Below are 6,442 nucleotides of genomic sequence, written 5' to 3'. Positions count from 1 at the left end.
TCTTGGGGGAGGCTGTGCCTGGAACATGTCATGCACAGTACTCTGCCGCAGGATAAAGGCATCGTGGCTGCTGCCTGGGAAGCTGGCATTGACTGCCATGATGCGCTGCTTGTGGTCACAGACCAGCTGCACATTCAGAGAATGGTAGCCCTTCCTGTTGCGATACTGCTCGCCATGCTCCAGAGGGGCCCGCAAAGCCACATGCGTACAGTCAATGGCGCCCTGCACCAAGGGGAATTCCCCGAGTCTGGAAAATCCCAATGCGCGCTGATGCTGGCTCTCCAGGGCCATGGGGAAGGAGATGAATTGGCTTCTCCTTCTGAACAGTGCTTCGGTCACCTGGCGGATGCAGCGATGCGCGCCGTACTGGGAGATGTTTGCTATGTCCCCAGCAGCGTATTGGAAGGAGCCGGTGGCATAGAAGTTCAATGCCACCGTCACCTTCACTTCCACCGACAGAGACGTCCTGCACCTGAGCTTTGGCCGCAGATCTCGGCGAAGCAGGTGGCAGATCTCTGCAATCACCCCCTTCCGGAATCGGAGCCTTTTAACACATTGCGCGGCACTCATGTTTAGGTAGGAGCGCTGCTGGCGGTATAGCCTGACTGGGTAAGGCCTACGTGGCCGACGCCTGTAGCCCCCTCTGCCTCTAGCCAGGGCTGCCCCTCTCACAATACGTCTGCGAGCCCTACGGACATGGAGCTGCAGCTCCGCGTTGGCACCCCATGCAACCCCCATCAAATCCTGGCAAACACTCTAATTTCCAAATGGCCACTTGCAGCGCTGTTGCCTGAGTCCAAAAATACCTGGCTCTTGCTGCTTGAAACCAGTTAGCTATCCTCCTTGTTGTGTCTCCAGAAATGCGTTGCACAAGACTGTTTTCTGAAATAATGGATGGCCTTTATACTGGAGAGGACGTTCCCTTTAATTAGCGCCCCCCGGGGCCCGCGCTGGTTGTGTTGCGTTCCTTTTTCCAAACGCACCGGCCGCCCGCCGCACAATGGGGCGGTCCGACTGAAGTTTGCAATCGGGGCGGCCAAAGGGCGTTGCACGAGGATGTGACGTCATTTTCTGCGCGCGCATCCGGGCGGGCGCTAAACTTTGCGCCGGCGCTAACGGGCAACTTAATTTGGGGCGGGGCGCAAACTGCGCTGCGCCCGGGCGCTACACGCATAGCGCCCGGAAATCACTTCTCTTAAGGCGCTAACTGCTGGCGCAAGCAACTGAAAATCTAGCCCTTAAAGTTTTACTGACATGGAAGTTATTAACATTTGTGCTGAGACAAATAAAACACAAGATTTTCTGAGTGAAAGGAACCTTAAAAAAATGCTGGAATTTCAGTTTGTGTGAAAGTGCGTGTTAAAGTGTGAAAGTGTTCCTGACTATGAATGTTTAAGAAGTTACAGTATTTCTTTTGTCTGAAAGTCTGTCTTTAAAAGAAAGATTCTGTTATGTTTGTTTTAGCTCCACCCACTTCTCTGTGTTAAAAGCGTTTAAAAACTTTTGTCTTGTCTTGGATTTTGGAAGAATGTGCGAATAAGATTGTGCCCCAAGAATTGGAAAAAACCTTTGAACTAATTTAAGTTAAGCTGGTGTGTAAAAACTGAGAAGAGCAACAAAAAGTTTGTATAACAAAAGATTAAGTTTCAGTCTAAGATTTAACCTTGGAGTCGCGGTTGCTATGGTGAAATCTTCTAAAGCAGTTTGATTTGATAAGAAAATATGACGTAATTTACTGTTTTCTGCAAGAATGTGCTATTTTGTTTTGTTTGTTCATAGTTTTACAAAAGATAAGCTTCTGCCTTAAAGTTACAGTTGCCAATGTGCTTGGAAGAAAATTAATTTGAATGTTTACAAGATCTGGATTAAATTGGAGTTATGAGGTTAATTAACCTATTAAAACCAGACTTTCATTGTGGCCACGGTGAAATTTTGGTTGGTGTAAATTTGTGTAGACCGCATTGAATAAGATAACTCCGCTCCGCAAGAACATCTGATAGTTGCAGAGTTCCTTACAAAGGCTTACTTAGCTTGTGAACTTTGCTCAATCCCGTGTTTCTTCACTGTCCATATTACTTCCGTGTTCGTGTTTAGTTAAAGTGTGAAAACACAATTGTCTTTCGATCAGGAAAGTGTTTTTTTTGTGATTTATGTGAATTGACGCAGTTGCGTGCATTTGATAATATTTTGCTCTCCCTTCTTAAAAAACCTGCAAAGGAGTTAACCCTTTCCACTGACAGCTGTTTAAGTTCGCCAAGCAAAAACTTTAGTATGAAATCTAAAGATATATCACAGAAATCACAGAAACCCCACAGTGCAGATAGAGGCCATTTCGGCCCATCGAGCCTGCACCAACACATATCCCACCCGATCCCTGTAACCCCTACACCAACACATATCCCACCCTATCCCCATAACCCCACATATTTAATCCCCCTAACACTAAGGGTCAATTTATCATAGCCAATCAACCTAACCCGCACATCTTTGGACTGTGGGAGGAAACCGGAGCACCCGGAGGAAACCCACGCAAACACGGGAAGAATGTGCAAACTCCACACAGACGGTCACCAGAGGCCGGATTCGAACCCGGGTCCCTGGCGCTGTGAGGCAACAGTGCTTAAATTTAAGTTTCTTAATTTTAAGTTATTATTTTACCATAGTGACAGAGGGAAAATTAAGATTTGATAAATTAACCCCTTGGGCTCTAAGCAGAGTCACAATGGATTCCCTTCTTCTGTTATATGGAAGTTACCTTGTAAACTAATTGCAGCACTTCTGTCTCTAATGTTAAAAACACTGTGTAAGCTATCTAGCCTGAGAATCACTTGTTTCTGAAATTGGAAATGGAAGATAAATTGATAGAGATGAAATTGAACATTGACAAAACCTGTCAGTTCAACTGTACTGCTATTTGGATTTTGGGATAATTTTGAAATGACAAAATGGACTCAGGCACTATATATTTGGTTACTTTTGGGAAAATAAAAGATCCTCTAAAAATAATGATAATAAAATGTGTTAATAACTTGGATCAAGTGAGAACGTTTGATCTATGTTTTCTATCTTAAATATTGTACTGGACAGTAAAGTTTTTCCAGGACTCATGAATGAGATATGAATGGTAATTAAAGGAAAGTAATTGAGAGTGTAAGATTGAAACAGGAGAATTACACTACTGAATGGGAATTCTCAAAATTTTCTAGTGAAAGTCAGGAAAATGTAGTTAAGAATAGTAAATTGATAGCTTTCTCTTGGAGACATTTGTGTCCCTGCCTTTAATGAACTTTTAAGAAAACTGAATTTGATAGTCTGGCCACTACCCAAGACATCAGGACCATGCAGAGGAAGATGAGCAAAGATCTCCAGGCGACTGCAATCTTTCGATAAGATACCTGAAAGCCCGAGAAAGGCTTGTATCGGATGACACGTGTGGCACGATATTGAGATACTGATATGAGTGTTCAAATGTGATTCAATACATATGAGGTAATTACCATCCAGGAATGTATGTTGAGTTTGCACTGAAGAATGGGTCTCAGACATGCTCAGTTACTTGACAACAGCAAGACATGAAATGGTTAATGTGGCTCAGGAGAGCGAGACAACTTTTAAAGCATACTCCATCGAGAAACTATCTAATTAATGAAACAATCAGAATAGAGTTAAACACACGGGTACCTGTTAGAGGTATTAAAGTTGAAGTGGAGAGTTGCATGGGATCTGGATTGGTACAATCGAGGGCTAAGGAGAAATCATGATTAGTAAGAATTATCCACAAGATGGATACGAGCAAAAGAGAGATCTGGAGAATCTTTTAAATCCATGATTTGTTGATTAGATGTTGAACTGTAATGTATTTGATATGATTGTAAGACTGAATTTAACTGTGACTGTAATAATTGTGTTTTGTAGGTAACAGAGCGTGGGAAAAACCAGTACGAATCCAGTATGAGGTGATTTTAGTGGTGCCTCCTGTGTCACTACTACTGCAATTACCATGCTTTACGGATCTAACAGGACCTGTCCCATCAACCAACACATTTTTAAGTATGAGCTACACAATTATGTGCCACAATTCAGATACTCGGATATGACATTCCCCTGTTGTTTGTGGGTTTCAGTGAGCTCATGATGCAACTGAACTCCTCCCTAAAGCATTTTTATGTTTTGGAGCAAGACAACTCGAGAATAGATATTGAAATTGACAGCATAGGGGACAACTCACATTGATGGGATATTGGGCTTAATACATCAGCACACCCTTAGGTTTGTATTATTTCACATGCTCTGGTAGTTATCCAACTTATAATGATAGTGTATTTGATATATGTAACGTGTGTAGTAAGACTTTGATACATAAGCCAATTGGGTACTCATGCCCATGACTGACAAGCACTAAAAAATTAATTGAGCACGCCAAAAGAGAAGATCTGAAGCGATGTAGAGGAGACCCCAGGCGGGGTAACATCAGGAAAGATAGAAGAAACAGAGGATACTCCAGGCGGGGCAGAATTGGAACACCGGAACAGTGAATTGAATTTGAGTAAGGGGTCAGAGGTTGCTCCTTCTCCTCAAAGGAATGGACTGTAAGGAAGGGAGAAATCTTCAAGACTCCCAACTAACTAATGCCCAAGTTGAGAGAGCAATAAGAGCTGGCTAGATTAGTCAAGAGCCGATTGTGAGAAGTCAATAAAGAAATAGTTATTAGATTCAAAGATGGGTTTTAATTCTTAGACCAGGGACTGACAACAGGCAAGCGGAAAAAGATAGCATAAATGCCAGCAAGATCGAATATCAAGCATCAAAAGACAAATAGAAATGATAAGGACTTATAATTGTCATTATAGTTGTAGTATTATTTTGTGTTATGATGACGGTTCTGAAAGCATGCTGTAGGGCAGCTGCGTCCTGAATAGTGCCGGTTGCTACAGTTGATATAATCGATATTGAGCCAGAAACCGAACAGTTAATGTGGGATAATGAATTGATAGAGATAGGAACATACATGTAAAGTTCTTTGGTCATTTGCACAGACTACCACGCCTAGCACAACAAGGTAGACAGAGGGGAAAGCTGAACTTAGGTACTAAGTTTAAGCCATCTGTTAGGAGTAATCCTGGGGATGGTAAAAGTAGAAGAGAAGTTGGTATCCCTAGCCAAAATCTAAATTTGGTGCGGGACCAACAGGAGGGACTGAAGGGGTTAAAATGAACCCTCTCAGAATAACAACTTTCTTTTATGAAAAAGACTTTCTCATGTGAAAAAGACTTTCATGCTACTTTCGCTAGTTTTAAACAAAGGACAATGTGAGAAGCTTCGAAAAACCAAGATAAGCAGTCGTGGGACAAGACAGAATATGTGCGTTTTGCGTAAGCGATAAGGAATATGCTGCTTTAGCTAAAAATTGTAGACACAGCAGAATATAGGGGTCATGGGAATTTGACCTGTGACCAAAGGCATAGTAAGATGTAACTAACCTTTATTAATACTGAAAAGAATCCATATGTGATCAGGTGATTATTGTAATACAATGTGATCAGGTGATTATTGTAATACAATGTGATTGGATGAAAATAGAATAAAAAGCTGTACCAACCAAGAGAGAACGAGAAGGTGCTCGCACAGACCGCGGGGTCTGAGACTCTTCTCCCAGAGCTCTGATAATAAACTGCATCTTTTTACTTTTATACGGTTTAGGTGTGAATTTATTTTCACCACAACAACATGGTTTGGTATGAGCATGCTCAGTTTTCTCTGGCCTAATAAAGCAAACACATGGACTGCCAAATCATTGTGTCTCTGTCCTTCATTTGTTCTACCAAAGTATATTACAATCACCATCCCCGGCTACGTCCTGTCCCACCGGTAGGACAGACCCAGTGGCACAGTGGTATATAGTCGGGAGGGAGTGGCCCTAGGAGTCCTCAACATTGACTACAGACCCCATGAAGTCTCTTGACATCAGGTCAAACATGGGCAAGGAAACCTCCTGCTGATTACCGTCTCCCTCCCTCGGCTAATGAATTCGTACTCCTCCATGTTGAACACTACTTGGAAGAAGCACTGAGGCAACTGAAGCAAGGGCACAGAAGCTACACTGGGTGGGGGACTTCAATGTCCATCACCAAGAGTGGCTCGGTAGCACCACTACTAACCGAGTTGGCCGTGTCCTAAAGGACATAGCTGCCAGACTGGGCCTGCGGCAGGTGGTGAGAGAACCAACATGAGGGAAAACCCTACTTGACCTCGTCCTCACCAATCTACCTGTCACAGCTGCATCTGTCCATGACAGTATTGGTAGCAGTGACCATTGCACAGTCCTTGTGAAGAGCACCTGCCATGCTAAATGGGATAGATTCAGAACAGATCTAGCAGCTGAAAACTGGGCATCCATGAGGCGCTGTGGCCCATCAGCAGCAGCAGAATTGTAATCCAACAC

The 6,442-nt window shown here is 43.2% G+C and overlaps 1 long non-coding RNA gene across 1 annotated transcript; it reads left to right on the top strand.

Moving 5' to 3' along the window:
- Positions 1-1,122: 1,122 nt before the first annotated feature.
- On the top strand, positions 1,123-5,690 carry LOC147123466 (uncharacterized). Its single transcript, XR_015074541.1, has 2 exons — positions 1,123-3,489; positions 3,916-5,690. It is a non-coding gene; the product is annotated as an uncharacterized LOC147123466 (long non-coding RNA).
- Positions 5,691-6,442: the final 752 nt, after the last annotated feature.

This window comes from Somniosus microcephalus, chromosome 2 (genome assembly GCF_052327205.1).
Source record: "Somniosus microcephalus isolate GS21.2 chromosome 2, FLI_Smic_1.0, whole genome shotgun sequence".
Classification (NCBI taxonomy): domain Eukaryota; kingdom Metazoa; phylum Chordata; class Chondrichthyes; order Squaliformes; family Somniosidae; genus Somniosus; species Somniosus microcephalus.
This window is presented reverse-complemented; position numbering and strand designations above follow the sequence as displayed.